The sequence below is a fragment of the Crinia signifera genome, chromosome 6 (assembly GCF_055691185.1).
Source record: "Crinia signifera chromosome 6, ASM5569118v1, whole genome shotgun sequence".
Taxonomy (NCBI): domain Eukaryota; kingdom Metazoa; phylum Chordata; class Amphibia; order Anura; family Myobatrachidae; genus Crinia; species Crinia signifera.
Genome location: NC_139222.1, coordinates 130,140,435 through 130,165,354, shown reverse-complemented (window position 1 = coordinate 130,165,354; position 24,920 = coordinate 130,140,435). Strand labels below are relative to the sequence as shown.

The following is a 24,920-nucleotide window of genomic DNA, read 5'->3' as shown; positions in this document are numbered from 1 at the left end:
TCTTGCTAAAATAAGAAAAAAAAATTGTTAGGGACCATACAATTTGGATCGTTATGGTTGGATGGAATTTGTATGGTCCCTTCTTGAGAGGGAGTAGATACCCCAATGGATGGAGACTGTGCTACAGACCACCAAGCAGCTGGGTGTGGGGTACACTACAATACCCAAGTAAGGTGTCACCCAGTGCTTATCTCCACCTATATGTAAAATAATCAACGTAACTCAATAGTATCACAATAATAAATATTTTATTATAGTAAAATTGTATAACAAGTGCATCTAATTAATACAAACTAAAATTTGGTGCTTACACATGGTATTGGGTGAGTCTACAAATTCCATAATACCGGTATACATACATAATGTTAAAATGAGATGAGATGACACAAGACAAAACATATAAAAAATTATTCCCCCAAAAATAGTCCTGATTAAAAAAATAATCCAATGATTATATAAAGTCCTTGGTGTGTATGGGGCATGTCATTATCTTTCTCCTAAACGTGCAGGGGGTCTGCTGGCAGACTTCCCATCGGCGCTGTGTATGCGCAAAACAGTGTTGGCAGGATCAGTTTGTCCACATTCATCAACTAGTTTCGCCTTGATCGGCCTCCTCAGGATGCTATAAAAACAAATAAACACGCACTGTTATAAAACAGATTTAAAGTGATGATGCATCAATATTTCAAGGGCTATGTAACTGTGCAAAAAAGGCAGGCAGATATTATCATCACCTTACCATTAAATTTATATATATAAGTATTGATGTGGGAAAAAAAAAAAATATTATACATATATAAATATATATATAAATATATATATATATATATATATATATATATATGTGGGTATGGTAAAAGGTGTATGGATCATTGGATAGACAGCAACTAGGTCAACAAGCATTAGGTTGCCACCACTAATCGACATAACTGAAGGTCGACATGCAGGAGGGTCAAAATGGGTTAGGTTGACAGAGTGATTAGGTCGACCCAAGCACTAGGTCGACATGTTCTGAATGTTGACACCGTCGGCATGGACACTAAAACTTAGTGCTGCGCTCGCCACGCTTCAGGCTCAGTGGCTCGCCACACTTTATAAATTTAACTCAACGCCCACGTGGATACCGGGGGTATGATTGTGTTAGTGGGTGAAATGGGTGTTAATAGTGTGTGTGTAGTAAATTATAGAACGTTTAGAGAAAGGTTTGTCAGTCGCACAGAGGTAGATTTATTGTAACAAACGGGTGGACCCTCATAGCATAATTGATTAATTGAATATATGTAAATGCGAGGGTGTGCTACCAGAGGCACAGACAGGATATTTTAAGGAGGACAGAAAAGAGTGCCTTTTCTTGGTGCACCTAGAGAAATAATACTTAGTAAAACATCACTTTTATTGAGTTCATTAAAATAGTTGCGAAGATATAAAAAGGACTGGACAACACATAAGACAACAAATAGTGATTTTTAAAAAGGATAAGAATCCTCACCTAGCGGGACCCCACTACCCGTTATCACCGTTATTATTTATAATAGATATAGTGTGGCACGGAAGACTTGTTTATATTACCAAAGTCATGTAATGTGGATAAGTCAGGTTTGTAACTTTATCATATACAATGTATCACAATAGTCCTGAGGCTCACTTAGTGCAGCCACCAGCACGCGCTTGAACACGGATGTGATGCCGTTTCAGCGCTGCTGTTAGGCTTGCTGGAGCCAGTAGTTCCACAACCTGCGTTCCAACCGCAGAGCTGAGTCTGAGGTGTGCCTGTGTGCACTCCCTCGCTCATGTGGATCTAGAACAGGCAGGGACACACACGGCTCTGGCGCCAGAGACCGTGTCAGTGTACTGATTGGGGACCGTGTCCAACGGAAACCCCAATGTAGCCAACAACAAATATATATACAGTTTGTAAGTGGGGAGGGGAAAGTGGGGTATTAGACACACTAGGTGTGTAGTTAGTCGAGCGTACGCTTTCGCAAAAAAGCTTCCTCAGGGTCCTGAGGAAGCTTTTTTGCGAAAGCGTACGCTCGACTAACTACACACCTAGTGTGTCTAATACCCCACTTTCCCCTCCCCACTTACAAACTGTATATATATTTGTTGTTGGCTACATTGGGGTTTCCGTTGGACACGGTCCCCAATCAGTACACTGACACGGTCTCTGGCGCCAGAGCCGTGTGTGTCCCTGCCTGTTCTAGATCCACATGAGCGAGGGAGTGCACACAGGCACACCTCAGACTCAGCTCTGCGGTTGGAACGCAGGTTGTGGAACTACTGGCTCCAGCAAGCCTAACAGCAGCGCTGAAACGGCATCACATCCGTGTTCAAGCGCGTGCTGGTGGCTGCACTAAGTGAGCCTCAGGACTATTGTGATACATTGTATATGATAAAGTTACAAACCTGACTTATCCACATTACATGACTTTGGTAATATAAACAAGTCTTCCGTGCCACACTATATCTATTATAAATAATAACGGTGATAACGGGTAGTGGGGTCCCGCTAGGTGAGGATTCTTATCCTTTTTAAAAATCACTATTTGTTGTCTTATGTGTTGTCCAGTCCTTTTTATATCTTCGCAACTATTTTAAATGAACTCAATAAAAGTGATGTTTTACTAAGTATTATTTCTCTAGGTGCACCAAGAAAAGGCACTCTTTTCTGTAGTAAATTATACTTGAACACAAAGTGAAAAGTCAATGAACACCTGCGCTAGAGCAGCCTATGGAGAGTTCAAACTGAAGAATGGTGACCCAAACACCATCAATTAGGTAAAGAACAACAAGAGGTAGATTGTCCCCTCTGCTGGCGCTCTGATAGGATGGTACCTCCCTTGAAATTGAGGTACGATTCTCTTCTCCTAAATTTATACGACAGCTACGGTATATATATAAATACCATACATCCCTTTGAATACAGCAACGTTCCTCTTCTCCACCTCTGAAATAGTATACTTCTGTATCGCCAATTTGGGTACCCCTGGGAATTCCGCTCCGATAATTATACGAGCTGGCAGGTGGAAGAAGGTGTAAATTAAATTAGGACGCGTCACTGCCCACTCGCTGTTCGCTGTTCCTCGCTGCCCACCCAGCTGCACAGTTTCGTGGCCAGAAGTGGGTTTTTACAACTTGTAAAAACCCACTTCAGGCCAATCCACTCAGCCACGAAACTGTGCAGCTGGGTGGGCATTGAGGAACAGCGAAAAACCCACTTCTGGCCAATCCACTCAGCCACGAAACTGTGCAGCTGGGTGGGCAGCGAGGAACAGCAAACAGCGAGTGGGCAGTGACGCGTCCTAATTTACGTTGCTGTATTCAAAGGGATGTATGGTATTTATATATATACCGTAGCTGTCGTAAAAATTTGGGAGAAGAGGATCGTACCTCAATTTCAAGGGAGGTACCATCCTATCAGAGCGCCAGCAGAGGGGACAATCTACCTCTTGTTGTTTTTTAGTAAATTATACTTACCTAATATCCATCACGATCCCCACAGCGATGTCCCCGGCACCAGCATTCCCCTCCTCCATGACACCCCGGCGGCAGAGTTCCCCTCCTCCGGCAGCCTCCTCCATGACAACCCAGCGGCAGCAATGTACGCAATTAGCGTAGTGCCGCTAGGGGAGCAGGGAAACCAAGTGATGCTCCCCCAGCGGCAGTACGCTGAATTACGAACATTGCTGCCGCCGGGGAGTGACGAGTGACTGCCGGAGTAGAGGAACGCTGCCGCCGGGGTGTCATGGAGGAGGCTGTCGGAGGAGGGGAACCCTGCCGCCGTGGTGTCATGGAGGAGGGGAACGCTGGCGCCAGGGGCATTAGGACATTAGGTAAGTGTAATGCACTACTCACATATTATCAGGGCGCCCGGCTAGGCTATGCTGACAACGTAGCCTAAGGTACGTTGTCAGCATAGCGTAGCCAGGCGCCCTGCTAATACACAAGTACCGAAGCATCCTTCCTGCTGAGTTCCTTCGTAAACTGTGCACAAGCATACATAACAGTACTTAAGGCAAAGGGTGGTCACATCAAATATTGATTTGTTTTAGATTTCTCTTCTGGTTTATTCACTTTGCATTTTATTAATTGATAAAAACCTATAAACATTTCTATTTTTGAAATCATAATTTACAGCATTTTTTCTACACCTGCCTAACGCTTCTGCACTGTAGTGTATATATATATATATAAGTTAAGGGGTAAGCTTGTCAACGTTTCAGGGTCTGAACCCTTTTATCAAGACTTTTTTGCAGATATATAATCAGAATTAGCAAACCAAAGCGCAGTCTTTAAATTGTATAAGCAAATCCGTCCTCTTTTTTTTCCTTGTGTAGTGCTGCTCTCCTCAATGGACCCACCACAGGCACAGTATAGCAGCTTTGAAAACAAGAAGAGGAGGAGCACAAATGAGTAGTATTACAAAACTAAATTTTACAGAAGTAAAAGCTCATATAAATCAAATTTTCCAATAATCAGCTTGCTAGTGCTTGCAAATAAGTGTTTAATATATGCCGCAGATGTAGTCAGTCTCCGGTTCACGGCATCAGCAGTGGAACAGACTCAGATAGAGTCAAACGGCACCAATGCGTTTCATCAGCGCTTCGGACTTTGTCAGGGAGGCTTTAGCCTTCCAAAGCCTCTGACCCCTGAAGAAGTTCGAAGCTGTGATGAAACATCCATTTGGGCAGATCATGTCGCCTATATTGCTCAGCATGTACTGCTGATATGTGAGCTTCCGCAGTCATATGCAGCATGAAGTCAAACCTGATATCACTAGAATCCTAATACCTGCTAATGACGGACGGAATAGTGATCATTAATTAACATTGTGTCAGTGTATACCAGCAATCCCCGCTGATGGCGATTCGTTCCGATGTCGTAATGAATTCCTGTACCTCAAATGTATACCCAGATTTAGAATAATTAGATCAGGCCGGAGGGCACCCATAAAGGAGGGTCTGACCGAGGCATTTATTTCCCTAAGAACAAATTCTTCATAGATTTTCTTAAAATACTAAATGCACACTGCAACAGTGAGTTGTATATTTTGCATTTTGGTTTTTGCTTAAGTAAATATATTTTTTGTTCAAATAGAATATCCTATGTTTCTGTAATCAATCATATTTCTTTTAGATTGATCATAAAAAGGAGAGTAGTAATGAACAGATATGTTCATTACTACTCTCCTTTCTATAATAAATCTAAAAGAAACTGGTAATGTTATTCTAAAATATTTGTAAGCAGGCAACAACTTGTAAGATCATGCTCGGCACGGTCATCTTAATTATAGATATTAGTTTTATGGTATATTTTGTTTTTCTATTAAAGCCAGTTTTTCAGTTTATTATATGCGTAGTTTGTGGCATTTTTAACTAAGTTTTATGTTTAGAAATTAGATGTAATTGTATTATGCTTAATGAATCTGATACAGCTTTCACATCACAAAATGCAGGGTCGCTCTGGGACTTTGAAACGGTTCAGTTCCAGAGCGACCCTGCATTTTGCTCTCTTCAGACCATTTTAGCGACCCATCGATATTGCCGGGTTGTGGACATCATGCGGGGACGGAGCGTCACCGGGGGCAGCGGAGGAGGTAGTGCTTGGAGCAGACACCTCCATCAGTGTGAACAGGAACGTGGCCATGTGTAGCGAGGGCGCAGATTCTTGAATCCACTGCTGGAGGATGGTCTTTTTGGCTTCTGTAGATATAAGTATGATACGTTTTTTGGTCTAGTTTTGGGATTGCAGTCTGATCTGCTAACTATCTAAACAGTGCTCAAGATATAGTGCAGATAAAATACAACTTCAAAGAGAAGGGGCATAGTTGTGCAGTTCAGTCCAGAAGGTTTGGACATGGCTGCAGCTCCAGAGACAGTGTAAAAGATATGCCTCTGGTGTATGGCATTTAGGGCAGTTCTCTATCACAAATGCCCATGAACTGACATTGTCTTGGGGAGAAATAGGCTTGATAAAAGACTTTATACAACATCTCCTGATAGTGGCTGGGATAAGTTTAATGCTGGGTACACACCAAAACGATTTGGATTGGATGCAAAACGTGCAATCCGATTTGCATACGATCCGATCCCATCTGTATTCAGATGAATGGATCTTATACAGATCCTACCTGCAGCAGGTAGGATCGGAATCGGATCCAACCAAACGATTTTGACCCAATCTGCATCCAATCAGTCTGAATTGGGTCCAGATTGATGGGATTGTGCCCAAATCGTTTTGGTGTGTAGACTGAGCAGAAGTGTATTTAGTAGAATATCAGGGGTAAGGGTTGGAACCTGTACAGTCCATTAAGTTAATTTGGGATGATCAGTTTCTGGGTCTAGTTCTGTGCAAGTATAAGCATATATAACGGATATGGAGTGAGTTAGTACAAATAATAGAGTCGAGATAGTAAAGATTGTATATAATGTGTTGCCTAAAAATAAGCAAACGTTTGATGCGGAAGTAGATTACAGTATAACTTGTTGTGGCCTCGTCAAAGGTGAGTGGAGGGGGTACGGTCATTAGGTCTACAAGCATTGGGTCGACATGGGTGTAGGTCGACATTGGGTGTAGGTCGACATGTCATTAGGTCGACACAGACATTAGGTCATCATGGGGTTTTTCATTGTGTTTTGTGCCGACATGGGCCGACAGGCAGTATTTCATGCCCTACCATCCACTAGGGCAAGGTGAGAGAATAAAACAGTGTGCCGAGCGTAGCAAGGCAAGGCACTGTGCCCTCGTATGGCTAGCGCTGCAAGCCATGCGAGAGGACACAGTGCTACGTTTCAGTGTCAACATTCGGGTCAAAAAACCTCATGTCGACATTTTGACTGTCAACCTTGCCCATGTCGACCTAATGCTTGTGTCGACCTACACCCATGTCGACCTTTATGCATGTCGACCTAACTGCTGGAGACCTAATGATCCATAACCGAGTGGAGTATGTGAGGAATTCAATAAGTCCCTTAGGCAAAGGATTCCAGAGCAGCGACAAATAGTGAAAGTTGACGTGGCTTTACCCTCTTGAAATACAGAATGACCTACAAATGAGAGAGCTAGGCAATAAAAAGTATTGCATTTTGAGGGACTTTCTAGCCCGTCTCCAGGAATAAACAGTTGAGGATAAAAGGGGGTTATCAAAATGAGGTGATTTTAATGGAGAAGGATGTGCATGCAGTAAGTAACAGAGAGAGAGGGGGGAGAATAGCTGTGATTCAAGAGCTACATATGTGAATATATTGGTTTAAACATTTCTATAAGAAAACAGTAAAGCACTTCACTCTAATGCCCCCCAGTGGCCTTAGCAAGAATTATATATCAGACGTGCACATACCAAACATTTACCAGAAGCATTTGCAGTCATTTCATCCCAACTCATCTGCTTTGGCAATCAGTTACTCTTGACCTAAAATACAAGCACAAATGTTAACAAAAAATAATTATATATTATAATTTATATATATATATATATATATATATATATATATATATATATATATATATATAGTGTTTGAATTGTAATTCCTGTCTCTCTTAGCTTTATAATTCATACACAATGAATTTTAAACATAAAACATTTATTAAAAGAAAATATAAAAAACAAACACACTTTTTCCATGTCCAGAGGTGAAATTTTCACAAGATTAAGGATGAAACACAAACCCCCGGGTCGAATATATGTGGCTGTAGAGCAAAGTACGGATATAAGGTCGGTCCTGTAGTGGCAGGGTTTACAGCATTCCTCGCACAGCCGCGCCAAGCTCGATGGACCCGTGAGCCAGGCAAGATGGCGCTGGCTCTCCCCGTTCGGGCCGCAGCAGCGAGTCTCAGCAAAGACCGCTAGCTGCTTCGCCGCTAATACACTCCAGGGACAGCACCAGCGCGTGTCCCCCCAGCCCACTTTACCATTTGGGAGCAAGATGTTACACTCTGTGCAGGGCAGCCGACCGCGGGCGACAAGAACGTCCGGGAGCCGGAGCAGCATTAGGCCGCATCAGGTGTTGTCACCGGAGCGGCAGACAAAGACCGCACCAGCGTTCTAGCAGGGGCACCAGGTGGTCAGGTAGGTGTCCAGTCGCTAGTACCAGGTTTAGAGCCGTCTGGTAATGTAGAAAGGATATTATACAGGATGGGATACGGGAGCTCCAGAAAACCGCTGCCGGCACCTAGCTCGTTCAAGTCACGCCCCCCCCCCCCCCCAAGTCCCTTAGTTTTTAAAGTAAACTGAGATTTTCAGTGGTGAAAAGTGTAAGAGGAATAAGTTGCCTAAGAGAAATACAGTGAAATGCAGATTGGAGGTCATACATACAAGGGTGATTCAAAGTACACCCTTTTGTTTCAAAAACTGTGCAGGAAATTGGAAAACTGAATACTCCAGTAAGGTATGTTCAGTACATACCCTAAAAGATAGCCCACCTCACCCATACCTTACTGGAGTATTCAGTTTCCCGATTTCCTGCACAGTTTTTGATACATGGTGTACTGTATTGTCAAACCTTAGCCACTTTGATGTAAATACTAGCATTTTGGTTGAGGATCATATGATCAACAGTATTAACAGTGTTTATTACAGGGTTTTACAGTGTCTAAGTGTCAAATTTGAACATTTGGGCAAGTGAAACCCCAATTAGCGTACAGCTTCGCTTGCCATGCTACTCTTGCATGTCACTGTACCATTTCCAAGTATTCCATGTCGATGGTAAAGTATAAGAAAGTGAAAAAAAAAAATACAAATGGCTTTTCCAGTTTCTATGTACACTTTTATGCTTCTATGTTATGGAGCTATCTCTATTTTGTATCGTGATTCACCAATAAACAAATTTTGAAAAAAAAAAGTAAAAAATAATAAAAATTTTTTGCTTGTGTTGACCTTTTGTCTATGTTGACTGTTAACTTAAAAATGTAAAGGACAAATCTTTTTCGTTTATTTTGTTCTAACCATTTGAATTCTTGCAAGGTTGAAGCACAAAATGCATATGTGCAGAAATCCATCAAGCATGAACTTCAGTCAGCAACCTGTTTACAGCAGCAACAGACTCAGTGTCATAGCTACTGTAAGGAAGACCCCGCTGCCACTTGGGGGAGCGAGCGCCAGCAGGTCTGTGAGGGTGCCGGCACCCGTCCAGTGCACTGGCATGAAGCTGCATACATACATACATACATACACACACACATATGTATACATTTTTTCTTACCAAAATGCCATGGGAAGGGGGGGGGGGGTGTGAGGGAACTTTTATTGCTGTGTGATCGAGAGTATTTTGACTAACTGTGCCACAGGGGCATGTATTAAGCTACAAAAAAAAAAAAGGATAAATGTGAGAATGATAAAAAGAGTGATACACGTGCAGACTATGAGTTCCTAACTAACATGTTATAGAATGTGTTTGAGAAATGGCTGTATATTTATCACTATCACCCTGGTGCTTATCTCTTTTTATAGCTTAAAAGATCAGGTGAAAGCCACACAACGCATTTTAAGCTCCTAAGAGCTTTTCGTCAGAAGTGTGATGAGAATGGCTTACAAACCTGTATTTGTATCCCCCAAAGTCCATAAAACAGCTGTCCGCAATAATGCCGGTACACGGCGCAACGGAAATGATGTCACCACAGCCGGATCCAGTATGGCTGCTATTCCTCAATGGAGCTTGCATTCCAATCTACGCTCCACAGAGCTTAACTAATAGCTTGACTTTGGGGGGTACAAATACAGGTTTGTCAGACATTCTCACTACACTTCTGACGAAGAGCTCTTAGGAACTTCAAACGCGTTAAGTGTGGCTTTCACCTGATCCTGGCACACCCGTAGATATGATTCTCTTATGACGTCTTCACTCCTGACTGATATTGAGACTTACTGCCGTGGTAGCTGCTTTGCCCCGGGATAACTTTTATGCCTTTTATACCATCTTCAATTTGTAAGTGCAATGTACATTAAGATTGTTTATCTTTTCAAATGTGTCTTCTGTTCTATGGTCACTTTTAACCCCTTCCCGACACAGCCTGTTTTTGCCTTCCTGACAGAGGCCTTTTTTTCAAATCTGACAGGTATCACTTAAGTGGGGATAACTTTTTTTTGCTTTTACTTATCCCAGTGATTTTGAGATTGTTTTCCCGTGACACATTGTACTTTAAATTAGTGGTAAATTTTGGTCGATACAGTTTTTTTTTTTGTGAAAAATACCAAAATGTCGTAAAAAAATGGAACATTTTGCTATTTGCAAAATGTAAAATTTTCTGCTTGTGAGACAAATAATCATACCACTCAAAATAGTTAATAACTAACATAAACCATATCTAAACTTTATTATAACATCATTATTTCAACCTCCTTTAATTTTTTTGGACACTAGGGGGCAGCAGAGTCTAAATTTTACACATCACACAGTTTAACGCTGCTTTTGGCTGTTCACGTTTGAACAGCCAATCGTAGCGATCGCCCATGACGGGGGGCATCGCTGCCCCCCCTGGGCAATGAGGGAGGATGTCTGCTGTCAGGGACAGCAGACATCGTCCCTTGGTCACCGCGTCTGTAGACGCGGTGACAATTCAAAGGCATGACGTACATTTATGCCATGTGTCGGGAAGTACATCCCGACCATGACGTAAATGTACGTCAAATGTCGGGAAGGGGTTAAATCCCCAATCTAAGGGATTTAAATAAGACCAGTCTTTTTTTACAGAATTCACCGGGAATCTGCTGTGTTCTTACAAGGGAGAAAAAAAAGGACAAGACCAAAACCATCAGGTCGATGTATTTATGTTAACCTCACATGTATAATGTTTCACATTGTGTTCAAAGGGAAAGCGCCTGTTAAATTTATATGTTATACAATTTATAGTGGTTGACAATAACACTATTGGTGTATGTTTTAGGCTGCATGTCCTGGTAGCGCTATATTCTGAAGAAAACCTTTCCTTCTCTTGTACATGGGTAATGACAATAAAGTTGAATCTAATCTAGCCCTTTACCCGGTAAAGTTACAGATGTGCTGAAGCACACAAAGCTGCAACTTTCTATCTAGGAATTAAGGCAGGCATGTCCAAATAGTGGCCCTCCAGCTGTTGTGAAACTACACATCCCAGCGTGCCTTGCCATAGTTTTAGTATTGGCAAATAGCAAAACTGTGGCAAGGCATGATGGGACTTGTAGTTTCATAACAGCTGGAGGGCCATAGGTTGGACAAGCCTGAATTAAGGGATTAATGGGGGCATTCGTGTTGGCTCAGTAAGCAGCAAAAATTGCTGCTTACCAAGCGCTGAAACGTTGTGCTGCCGATCGCCCCCCCAACAGTATCATGCCAGGAGATGTGCTATGCTCCCCATGCATCCGCTAGCAAGAGAAATCATTAGCTTGTCGCTGCCCATTGGATGATTTCTCCTGCCTTCGGAAATAAAAGTAAGTCTCAACTGACTTTTTTCATTCAGTGTTCCCCAAAGAGGGGACAGGCGCTGATGTCCTGTGACGTCAGTGCTTATTTGTTTTAAGTTGTCCGAAGTGTATTTAAGACCGGATTCTGCACTGATCGATCCCCAGCTTATTTGTTTTTAGTTGATGTTATATATTTTTACATTTTTTTGTCAAGAAAGAAAGACTGTAGGTGAACTTTTAAACAAAAAGAAAGGATTTAGTTATCTGGAGACTATAAGGAGTGCCTTAATTTGGTTACTTAAAAAGTGCTAAGTAGCCCCAAGTGGGCTTCACAGCTACCCATGAGATGGGCTAAGGGTCGCCTGACTTATTTAGGCATAACCCTGCCCAAAAATATACAAAACCTATATACTTATAACATAAGTAAAACTATCAAAAATCTCGCCAGAGATCTAAACAGAATGGGCCATCTCCAGCTGTCCTACTTAGGCAGGGCGAACCTCCTGCAAATGATATATTTCCCCAAACTCCAGGTTTTGCCCCTTCTACTTACTAAACCCGATATCCTCACTTTAACGAAACTGTTCCAAACTTTCATTTGGAACAAGGGAAGAACAAGGATTGGAATGATAAAATTAACTCAACCCCAATGGAATGGCGGCATTAATTTCCCGGATATAATGATATATAATCAAGCGGCGGTATTCAGATACCTAAAAGACTGGTTACTCACAAATCATACTTACGCTAATACCACCCTAGAACAAAACTTTCTACCCCATACCTCCCTAACTGCCTTTTTACACCTAGAAGATAGGGACATCCCTCCGGAAATACATCTCAACCCCATCCTAATGTCTGTCCGTAAATTATGGCTAACTTTACGCCACTCTTTCCACTTGAATCCAAACCACACCATACATCTGCCTTTCCTACGAAACCCCCAATTCCATGATGGTAATGCTCCACCCCTCTTTACGAGTTGAAATAATGCAGGATTATACAGAGTTGGACAGTTAATAGACACCCAAACTCACAAACCACTCACTTTTCTAGAAGCCTCTAAAGACTATCCAATAATAACCACTCTTAACTTAAATTTTATTCAAGCCCAATCGTACACTGACAAAATTTCCAAACTTATCCCGGAAAGAGATTGGAATAATGATCTTGACAACGTACTCTTAGCTCCCCCCCTACCTAAAAAAGCGATCTCTACTTATTACAAATTCCTCCGAAAGCCTATCGACTATTCATCGCAACGCACAGGCCTTAACCAATGGTTAGAACACTTCCCTTCCCTAACAACAGACACTCTGTTAAAGACCTTACAGACCTCAATCACGACATTCCCAATGGCCAAATTCTGGGAAGTGTACTTAAACATTTTCCACTGGTCATACATTTCTCCCTCACGAGGGTTCCAGATGCAAATTCTAGATTCTCCAGGATGCTCTAGATGTAATAACCCTCAAGCAGACCTATATCATTGGTTTTGGGCTTGCCCGCTAGTTAAGAGATTCTGGGAAGATGTTCGTGACTTTGCTAACGAGCATTTGGTAAATTACACTCCGCTCACCCCGGAGTGGGCCATATATGGCATCCTCCCGGAGGAAATTAGTGCCCCTAAACCCATCAAAAAATTAATGCTGGCAATTTCTTCTGCTGCCCGCAAAATGATCCTTCAAGTATGGATCCAAACCTCCCCTCCAGCCTTGGCGATGTTCAAAGATAAACGTTTTTTTATTTTCCACATGGATTGGTTGGAGGCCTCCCTCCAAAAGGACTCCCATACCAAACAGTTCTTTGCTACCTGGAACAGCTACATGGAAACATTACCCAGGTCGACTAAACAAACTCTCCATCAATGTTTCCAAAATACCCGATTGTACGAAGAACAGATGTTACTTAATGATCCTCCGCTAGTCCTATTATAACGTGTTCTCCTCTTCTTTCAAGTTCGATATTCTGTACATATGTTATAATAATAAGGAAACCTATGATTACTATGTAACCTAACCTCACCTCATGTATTTGAATATATGATATCTGACTCACATGCTTGAATATACAGCAATGTATCATGTTTTAATTTGATGCTTTGACTTAATAAAAAGTTGTTTAAAAAAAAAAGTGCTAAGTATTTTCTGAACAAAAAGTCTGACGCTGTAGTGTATCCTCAGACTTTTGATGTTTGATAGTTTGGAGTTGTTTTTTGGTGATCCAGCAGCAGCAGGACAGAGTTTAGCGCTTAAGTTTGTTTTGTCATTTTCAATCTTTTATGCTGGGATGTGTAGTTTCTCAACAGCTGGAGAGCCACAGTAGGTGATCACATTAGTGTCTAAACCGGTAAGGATACAAGGTTCACATGTCAGTCTTTAATTGCCCCACAGTGTCCCAACATTTTTGTGGAGATCTTTATAAAAAGGTGCATGGGTCATATTTAATTAAAGTAAGCAATAAATAAAAGTATCCCCATAGGAACATTAGTTTGATTGTTAATGTGCCACAAAAATGAAATTCGGAAGGGAACGCCATAAAGCAAGTCCAGTTCAATAGCCCAAAACTATCAGTTTGCAATCTAAATTGACTCAGAATCATGTGTAAAAAAAATAACACCCAAACCCAGACATTTTGAGGGGTGTCATACAAAGGGAATCGTTTGTGGCAGCCCAGTTACTATGGGTGAAGGGAGAGTAATAATTGCAATCAATTTATAATGTATTTTTAATTTAAACAGTACAAATATCTGGAATTTAGTATTTGGATGGTGGTAGGTTAACATTTTGAAGAGGCAGGTCCTAGACACCTTTAACAAACCAACAATCAACCAGATTAAAGGCTTTTTCTGCATCCAAGGACAGAAGTATCATAGCGATAGAGCCGAAAACATGGAATAAAGTTAATAACTTTGGTGGTGTGGTCCCCTACCTTTTGGCCTAAAACAAACTCCATCTGGTCCTGCTGTGTAATGTCTGTATAAGTGCTGCGGAACACGTGTAAGCTATATAAGTAACTGGTAATAAAAAATAATATTGGGCACTTTGTGGGGTTCTTGTCAGGATTACTGTAACTAATTTGTGCTTCAAGACAAAGAACAAGTGCCAGAAATTTGCTTTGAGACCTGTTAAAAAAGCTAGGCCAGTTATGATTTATGGTATTCAACCATGAGTACTGGCTCCAATTATCAACTATTATCTTCAAGTGCTATAAGGATTTAGGATTCCCTTAGATATTACCTGTACCAGGATTTGTCCAGGATCAACCTAGTTCAAACTCTGCATTGGATGAGATGATTGTGGTTTGGTGATAAGGTGGTTTACAAAGTGCTGCAGAATATTTGTTGGCTATATTAATATCTTAATAAATAAATTAACCCTTAACTATCCCACTAACTGCAGTAGTGAGTGCAATTAAATAAAATGTTGTTTTATATATAGTATACATTTGCTTTTATACCTGGTATTTGTATCCCATGGTATAAATACTGTAACATTATAATTTTTTTTTTTTTTCCTTGATATGGAGCTATGCCAGCAAAACCAGCCCAGGTTCTGGCTGCTCGAATTCAAAATCAGTTACAGCCACTACAAGAATTGAGCCTTTGGGTCACTTCCCAGAAAGAATCCAGGAAGTCTCCAGCAGTGTCAAAGTTCTGTGCTGAAAACAAAATGGTCTCTCACAGATCGGTTTACAGGGGACCAAAAAGTATTTTTTAAATTCAGAGAGAGTTGTATTTCAAGCTCAAATCATATTCTTCAGGCTCTGAAGCCCAACAAGTGGGAATCATCAACTCCTTCCTTCAGCGTGAACCTCAGTCCTGGGAGTTTTATTTAAAGGCTGACAAATTAGACCTCCATTCGGTTGATGCCTTGTTCAGCACTCAGGAGGTCCTGTTTGATGATCCAGACATGGTAGCTTCAGCAGAAGCTCCTCTAAACTGCCGTAAACAAGGTTGAAATATGGCTGAGGGCTACAGTACTGAATTCCATAGGTGGGCAAGGTGATTCTGGGTGGAATGACCCAGCCCTTCGTAGCCAGTTTCGCCTGATCAGATAAAGTATTACCTCATCCAGTATCCAGCTCTGGAATCCTTGGACATGTAATTAGCAATACATATTGATAGACGCATCTGGAAATGAAGAATGGAAAATATAAAGGATGGTCATTACCTCCTCAAGTCTCCACTGCCAAGGTAGCAGAGGAACCAGTGAAACCCATGCAGACTGGGGTATACCATCTTTCTCTGCAATTCAGAAGTCACTCAATGGAACTGTCTATACTGTGTGGGGAAAGGCCATTGCGCCAAACTCTGCACCCTAAAAGGCAGGAAAAAAAGACAAGAACCAAATTTGAATAGAGAGCTACATTTGGGTCTAGAAGAACCTCTAAATAATTCAGTATTATTGCCAGTTCAGATTCTTGATCAAGAAGTTAGGGCCTCAGCCTCTGTGGACTGTGGAATAACCAGGACTTTTATAGATATATCCTTAGCTCAGTGATGAAGATTCTGGTATTCAATATGTCCATGGTCTTGTCCTTTTCTGGGAGGACAGGTACACCAGAAAACTTCTTTAGTTTTACTATAGGAGATGAATTCGTTCCTTCTTTACTATAGTCATGCCTATTGTTGCTTTACCCAAAAAGGCAGCTGATCCTTTCACGCTGGTCATCCTTGGCTCTGCAGGCTTTAAAAGCCTTTGCTTCTGCTCCTGTCTTGGATTACCCAACTCCCGATCTGCCCTACATTGTGGACGAAGTAGATACTCCTGAAGTTGGAGTAGAGACAGTTTTATCCCAGAGAGATCCCAAGGATGGCAAACATCATCCAAGCTAATTTTTGCATAGATCTTTTCTCCTGCTGATGCCAATTAGGACATTGGGAATTGTGAACTGCTCACCATTAAGTAGTTTTGGAAGATTGAAGGTATCAGATAGAAAAGCTGTGCATATAGTAACCACAATCACTGATCATAGCAATTTATCTTATATTGAATCTGCTAATATATTAAATACCAGACAGGAATTTTCTTCACTGGGTTTAATTATGTGAATGGTCTGGATCAAATATTAAGGCACCTATCTTGCCACAAAGCTTTCTCCAGAATCAAGATATACCCTGCTCCTCAGAACCAACTGTCCCTGCCTCCAATATTCATATGTTGGTTTTGCTCAAAATCTTGTCTCTCAGAGATAAAAGGTCAAGTAGTCTCTTGACCCCCAGAGACTACCGATCTTCTTTGTTCCCATTTTATTCCTCTTTGTAAGCTTTACACTGCCAAGGAATTAGCACCATGATTTATTCAACATATATCTTCAAAATGCATGGATTGCCAGTTTCTGACAGTGGGGTTTAGTTTGTTGCCTATTTTTGGAAATCCTTTTGCTCTGCTTTAGGCATTAATTTCAGTCTTTCCTCAGGTTACCACCCATAATACAATGGACAACCTGAACAAGTGAACCAATCCCTGGAGCATTACCTCTGTTATGTTTCAATGTGCCATCACGATTGGGTTGATCATCTGGATTTTGCAGAATTTGCCTATAATAAAATGCTAATCACTCCTTATAGTCCAGGTCATCTATCTTCTGTCTTTCTGGATTTCATCCGAGGTCTAATGCATTCGGCGTCCTGCAGCAAAATGCTTCCTCCTTTAATTCAGTATCTCATCTTGGAAATGTTTGGAGTAGGGTGCATCAGGCTCTTAATGGGTATAAAGAAAGAGGCTGGCACTTCTTAGGGTTAGGCTGCATGATAGGATGTTAGGCATTAGCAGGGAAGTTTAGGGTTATGTTGGGAGGATTAGACTTCAGGGAGAGGCAGGTAAGTATACTTACCGGACCCCTTTTGAGATTCCCTGCATCGGGATGCCAACTTCAATATTCTGACTGTCAGCATTCCCACCTCCAATCATCTGTATGTGTTCCAGGTGATATTTGACACAAACTATAGAAAGGAAGCTTGGGGGCAGTGTTGCTGGCTACAAGTCAGAACTCTAGAGCGAAGTAAAAGCAAAACCAGTATTAAGTGACATATAAAGGAGAAAAAAAAAAAGTACCTTCAAAAAGGACAACGAAGAGGAGACCTAAGGAAAGTCATATTTTCAAACAATTTTATCCCACAAGTGTGAACTGAATCTCAGGAGGGTAAAAGGTTGAAGCTAACCAATGGACACGAAGGAGCCACAGCAAAATAATATGCTGCTATCAATGAAAGTATTCCCAAGATCCACCCATTTCTTAACACCATTGACAAATGACAAAAAATATATGGGCTCAATTGAACATCATGATAATATCGGAGCAGCATGCCCAAAGCCACTGAGGATGAAGCTTTTGCAACACATCCGCAGTTGATCCTAGGTTTATTTTTCATTTACAACCTGGAATGGACATAGGCAAAGTCTGGAAATTATATAGTAACCATTTTCACTACAGCAAGCAAGAGAGGAGGGTCGCAGGTGACAAGGTCTGGTTTTATAGAGGTTAAGGAGGGGTAATTACATTTAAAAAAGCTAATGATCAGGATTTATAATTTGGACTCTCAGGTAACGAATGGAGGAATACCTCCATCAGAACGCAAAGTTACAAAACCTTATACCCATGTGGGTGGACATGAAGAGCTAATGCTTTAGACACTGAGGGTGAGATTTAATGAGATGAGAGATTCAGAAAGTGAGAGATTTGGTGAGAAATCTCCAGTTTTTTTAAAGCAGCAATCATTTACACTTCAAAATCAAACTGGTTTTGCAGTGTAGATGATGGCCGCTTTAAAAAAACTGGAGATTTGTTACCAAATCTCTCACTTTCTGAATTTCTCATCCCATTAAATCTCACCTTGAATATTTGATTATAGAGCAAGTAATCTGACCAAAAAGATCACAGATCCCAAATACATTAGGAAGGAGACCAAGGAGCTCATTAGTCAGTAAAGACTAATGCAGAAAAGGAAATTTTTAATTACCTCAACTGCACACACTGGGAGCCTCAAAGGTGGAGACCATCTTAGAAAGAACCCCTTAAGGAACAATTACCAGACATTAGTTATTACTCATAGCAAATATTTCATCAATTGCTCTAATAAAGAGAGTGTTGTGCATTCTGAAAGGAACACCCCCAGAAACAGCTGTTGAACAGAAGTACTAGAAAAAAACATAATGGAAGGAGTCAATTTTAACAATCCATCCATGGGATTTAGGACCGCATATAGGTCTAGAGCACATATTATCTAGTTAGGGAGTGATAGCCATTCTCCTTGGACAATAGTGTTAGGAACCATGATTAATGGTTCCTTTCTGTTTTGTGTTCTGTTCCAAAGGGAAAATCCCAGGTGACCGTTTCAGGTGGGATTTTTAGTAACATCGTCCCAGATGTTGAGGTTCCCGGAGTTGCCGCCGATGTTGGCGGTCCAGGAGTTGCCTCTGATGTTGGAGGTTCCGGATTGGTACCCAATCTCCCGGTCCCTGTGGGCGACTCCATTGCCGGGGGCACACCAAGCGAGTCCAATGCCATGGGCCTGCAGTGGGACTCAGGTGCCGGGGCTCACTGGACAAGTCCGATGCCAGGGGCCCGTCGGGCGTTTGGAATGCTCAGGGCCTGCCAAGTGAGTCAGAGGCCGCAGCCCCGAGTGGGGGCCCAGAGGTCTGTTCCATCCCAGAGGGGGAGGGGGACTCTGCCTGTCCGGTCCCAGAGGGGGGGGGAACTGTGCCTGTCTGGTCCCAGAGGGGGGCTCAGTCCATCCTGCCCCAAGAGGTATCTTAGAAGCTGTGTCCCCGGAAGGGGTCCATGGCTGAGGTCCCAAAGGCCACAGCCTCAGCAAGGGTCTTAAAGGCCGTAAACTGAGTGGGGGTTTCTGTCTTGTCAGCTTTTAGGGAGGCTTCAGGAGTTGCAGCCTCTGATGATGTTCTCGCAAAGAGTTCCAGTCCAGAGGTCCCAGAGATGGATGTCTCCAGGTCCATGATATTTGAAGGAGATCTAGCTCATTTAATTTTCCTGATTAATCACTATGCTGCCCTTTTAGAGTTAGGACCATCTTCAGGAATCACTTGGGCTAATATTGTTGACCTCCTTATTTCTGCCTTCAAAGGTAAACCTCTTAAATGGGCTTACAGGCTGATCAATTCTGGTGACCCTTGTCTTTGAGATCTTCCTTCTTTCTGTGATGCGGTTATTAAGAAATTTGGTCCCAGAAAGAAGAGTTTTGTTTCACCAGCTCCTGGAGACATATAGAAGGGGCTTAAGGACCTGGCTTCTGAAAACTCACAGTATGTTTGTTCATTTCTTATTTTGCCTTATCACTTAGTCCAGAATCCAGGAGTATAGCTATTGGTTTTGCCACACTGACTTCTGCCAAAAAAATTTTGGACACATCCAGTACCTGTAATTCTGAGGAATCCAATAAAAATTCTGCCTATGGACAATTAAGTAATTCTTCCCTTTCTCGGATTCCATCCGTTAAAAAGACTCATGATCCCCTCAGATCGGGACTCCAACTCTGATTCTGGTAGCCTAGAGCTGTGGTTTGGTAGAAGGTACCATCAGTTCTGATAATGTGTGGGGCCTAAACTGCTTATACCATCAAAATCTAGGAAAAAGAAAATTAAGCATTGATCTTTCCCTTTTACCCGGATCAGCACAGTTTCTCATTTTTGTGCCCTCTGGTCACCATCAAGTGGGGGGCACTGTCACAAGCTGTTACAGCTTGTGTCTGTTGTCTAATGTTGTATCTGTTGCCCTTCTACCATTGCCCAGGCGCATATACTTTTTAGTAAGTCTGGATACTGGGGTCCGTTGACCCCTACTCAAGGGGGGGGGGGGGGGTGTACTGTTAGGAACCATGATTAATGGTTCAATTCTTTTTTGTCTTCTGTTCAGTTTGTGTTTGGCATTTGAATCTCTGGTGGCCTCCAGTGGTAGGTCTGTGCCATTACGGCTCTATATTCTGTGAGCTTAATTCATTCACAAGTCTGCAAGTAAGGACCTCGTTACTACAGCTTGGGAGCCGTCTGGATCTCTCTCAGCTGATTAATCACTTTAGCCCTTCATAGGGGATTCTCTCTAGCTCTGCCCTGCCAGTGATAGCTCCAGTTACTGAGCAATCCACCTGCCTCCTTTCTCCAGTGCCTGTCTGTTCCAGTCTTGCTAAGCGGTTCCCGGTCCCTTGAGGGGCTTTGCTTCATCACTTGTTACTTATGGCTCTCCTGAGCACATCTTTAGGTTTGCACTCTCTGCCAGGTGTGCAAGGGAGTCTTTCAGTAGTACGCTGAATCCTTGTTTGCTTGTGCCGGTGTGCCGCTTTTGGCACCTTATTCTGTGTTCCATGCATATTGTTCGTTGTGTGCTTTTTGGTGTGGTGTTTATTATTCTTGTGTATGCGACGCGGTCGCTGGTGGTTGGCGACTAGGTCACGGGCTCAATTAGTTGCGTAGTTTGTTTTCGGCAAGTTGCCCTTTTCCTTAATTTTCAGTTAAGCCTTCATAGTTAGCTTGCCCTTTTGGTCGTACCATGAGGAGTTCCCTAGTTCCTTGTCCTCACATAACCCCTGGCTGCACTGGAGCTAGGGTGGGCTTAACTCGCCCTTTCAAACGTGGCGGCTACAGGCGAAGCCTAGTTCCTGCAAGAACCGGTTACCCAACTCGGGGGGGTCAACAGAGTTAGTATAGGGTTCCGCCGTGGCTGTCCTAAACAGCAGTCCCAGCTACTAGTTCACACCCGAAACCTAACAAATAGGAGAGATACCAACACCGCCACAATTTATTGAACACTCATACAGCTGTTGTCAAAACAGAACAGAGTGTGATAACCAAGTAATGACTGTTCTGAAACACAAACTGGAGTAATCTCCTTCCAGATGGGGATATGTAAATACACACCCTTGATTCAAACAAAAAAAATATGAAGCTGCTGTAACTTGCTGTCAATGTGTCTGGAGAAATCATGCTGCGGACATCCTCAAGGTATGGAAAATAAAAGAATGTGAGCAGAAAACAGGAAAGCACATCTGCAAAGACAGGTCAGAGACAAGCATCTGAGGTGACTCATCAATAAGAAAAACACCTCATAAACATGATATTTTGCAGAAGACGGTACAAAAATAAAAAAGAGCTTGGATTAACTTTGATGACTACTGCTTCAGGCTGGTTTCTGCTCAGTGTGAATAAAAAAATGCACGAGAGGAGGTTAATGAGTAGGGAGGGTGAACATCCCCCATGACCCAGACCTACAGTAGTAGCAAACCTGAGACAAAAAATTTTTTTTTACTTTAATCCTAGGGGGAATACGTGCTTTGTATGCCACACATGACTTTTAAGGCACTGGAGCAAATCACAATTTTTGAAGAAGAATGTGAGAGGTTTTCTAGTCCAAAAGGTGTTGGCAGCGGCTTCATAAGATACCAGTCTTTTCTTTCCCAGGCAGTGATTCTGTACTTCAGGACTACCCAGCATTGGGAACAAGGGCTCAGTTGCATTGGTACTATTATACCTCCAGCCCCCCTACAGGCAGCAGTATTGTGCAGGGCTTATGCCTAGTTCACTGCCAGGGTTCTAAACTTCATAAAGTAAAAAAAAAAAAAAAAGAAAACCTCAAATGATATTAAGCAGCTCACGCACTGCCAGTGAACTTAAAACCGAATGCTCTAAAACAAACAGTTATATATAGAATGAGCAAGTGGAAAAGATTTAAAGTGGACATGACATGTACCCATTATAACCCAACTGGAGGACTAAGTTAATAGATTATGAAAATATTATTTAATGGACTACAGCATATTCAAATTCTATGTAAAATGTCAATGCATCAAAAAGGTTACACATGGGGTGATTTATGCTGCTTGGTGCTGGTGTTCAAAATCCAACAGTGCTTCCCTTTGCCATAACTAGGTTAGTGGAAGAAAAACCATCTTTATTATTAAATCATTGCAAAAGACTTGAGGAAATCCAGCTGCATTATCACAGTATGTGCATAAGTATTAAGGCAGCAATACTTTCAAAATGATTAGGAAACAAGGGTGAAGTTTGCCCACTTTCATGTATAAGATACTAAGGGGGAAAGATGGGGGTTCTATTTCAAATGGAATGTTGCTATGGGCAACCATTCAGATATTCTATTATCTTCTAGATTAGAAAGTACTAGATAAGTAGTTTCTGATTGGTTGCCCATAGCAACATTCAATGTGAAATAGTATTGGCATCTTATTAAAATCCCCCCTATGAGGTAAATTTGATAATAAACTATGCTGTCGCGGGTGCAAGGCACTTTATGATGGTCCAGATTTCAGCCCGCAGCGAGTGTGAGTTCAGGTGCCATTGCCTACATTAAAATCGCTATGGCATTCGCATATCATACCCATTGCAAACCGGTCAAGGTGTAGATGATAGACGATGTCTAGGTCAAAAGTGACTAGGTCGACACAGAAAAGGGGTAGTCAAAACTTCATTCGACACTACCAAAAGGTGGATAAGCTTATGGTTGACATAGGCAAGGTCGACATGTGTTTTTCAAGATTTTCTTTGGTGTCTCTGTAATCATACATCTACAAGGACACCATATATATGTACCGCTTCGCTCACCATGCTGCGCTCGGCACACTATTATTTTCCCACTTGGATAGTAAAGTATGAAAACCCATTAAAACCTCATGCTGACCATAAAGCTTGTGTCAACCTAAGGTATGTCAACACTTTTTAGGTGTTGACCTAGTCATCGTTGACCATTAGTGGCCAACCTAGACCTTGTCTATCCACTGAATGCATACCTTGCTAGCAATAGGATTGACCCCCCCCCACCCCACAAGTTATTTAGTGTACAATGGGCAAGTTTTATTTTTGCAGACAATCTTATTAACAAAAAAAAAAAACACACACACAAAAACTATGGGCTGGATGTAAAAGACACCAGAGGTGCAGGTTCCCAGTCACACTCGGATGTTTTTTTTTTTAAACCAGCAATTATTTAAAGGCATTGTTTTTCCTTGTAAAATTTCCACTTAAAAAAAAAACCCCACACCTACGGCCAACTCAGGTGTCAGAGGTTGGAAAGAGACTTGCATCCATCAAGTTCAACCTTATTCAGGTTATATACTAGTAGTATAGACTAGATCGAATCCCCATTTCAGTTTACCCTTTGTTCCAACTATGGGCTAAATAGTGATTCGTATCCTTGAATGTTATTTTCCAGAAAATGATTGTCCAACCTTATTTTAAATGTATTCAATGTCTCTGCCATTATCACCTTTCCTGGAAGAGAGTTCTATACCTTTACTGCCTTGACTCTATAAAAACCCTACCTTTTAAGAGTTCAGAATCCTTCCCTCCTTTAGTCTGAAAGGATGCCCACACATGCTAGTTTCTGACCTCACAGCAAAGAGGTTGCCTGATTGTACAAATATATCAGAGAGCAATATTCTGAACTGAGTAAGCATGTCTCCCCTTAAATGTTTTTTCCAACTTAAACATTCCTAATTTTACTAGCCTTGCTTTGCAGCTTAAACACTCCTTTACTACTTTCTATTTTTATTAGATTGCTTGCTCTTCTCTGGAATTTTTCCAGTTCCATAATGTCTGTTTTATAATGTGGGGCTCTGCAAAATATTCCAGAAAGGGGTACTTATGTAGTATCTGGGCTGCCGATTTTGTAATTGTATGCCTTACCTTAAGGCAGTGGTAGCCAACCCTAGCCCTCGAGAGCTACCAACAGTTCACATTTTCCAGACAACCTAGCTGCTGCACAGCTGCACTCATTAATCACTGACACATTTTAAAAGTTACACAGATGGAGCTAATTAGCTCACTTGTGATTCTGTGAGGAGACCTGCAAAACATGCACTGTTGGTAGCTCTCGAGGACTAGGGTTGGCTACCCCAGCCTTAAGGCATACAATAAGATGCGATGCGATTTTGCATAGGATTCAATGTTAAGAAGGTCCTGTTCATTTCCCCACTATCCAAGTGGGCATAGAGTTGATTTTATATAGCGTGGCGAGCGCAGCGAGCCACCGAGCCCGAAGCGTGGCGAGCGAAGCGAGCCCCGCGAGGGGACGCATATTTCTTAAAAAGTATTCTGTGTCCGCTCGCTACGCTCGCCACAGGTTTATATCCAACTCCATGCCCACTTGGATAGTGGGTAAAGGACCCCTTTTTCCCATTGAATTCTATGTTAAAATGGACTCAGACCATTTTAACATTGAATCCTATGGAAAAATCTAGACCATCGCATCGCATACGATTTGGTCGCATGCGATGTGATCCGATTTCTAAATCGGACGCCCAGATACTACATAAGTACCCAGAAAGGTAGAAATAGTGTCAGATTAAAAGCTGAAGAGCTAATACAGGTTTTGCACTTGGAACATGGCAACAACTGGACTTGAAAACCCATCCAAGGGTCTCCCATCTTTGTCCAGCTTGAAATCATTGTGGGAGGAACACCACCTCTCTACAAGCCGGATATACAAAGAGCTATCCTATTCACACAAGTGGAGCAGCTACATCCTACTTCTGCAAGAGGGACACTATCGGAACAGATACTTATATTCTCATCCACTT

General features: G+C 41.9%; 1 protein-coding gene across 4 annotated transcripts in view; it reads right to left on the bottom strand.

Moving 5' to 3' along the window:
- Positions 1-229: 229 nt before the first annotated feature.
- Positions 230-24,920, bottom strand: part of CDK12 (cyclin dependent kinase 12) — a 108,232-nt gene continuing 83,541 nt past the window's right edge. The window contains exons 14-16 of one of the 4 annotated variants that reach the window (XR_014444473.1): positions 7,340-7,411; positions 4,280-4,380; positions 230-622 (exon numbers count right to left, since the gene is read on the bottom strand). The gene's annotated coding sequence lies outside the window, so the exon portion shown is untranslated. The remainder of the gene's footprint in view (positions 623-4,279; positions 4,381-7,339; positions 7,412-24,920) is intronic. The other 3 variants (XR_014444475.1, XR_014444474.1, XR_014444476.1) reach the window with 3 other exon arrangements.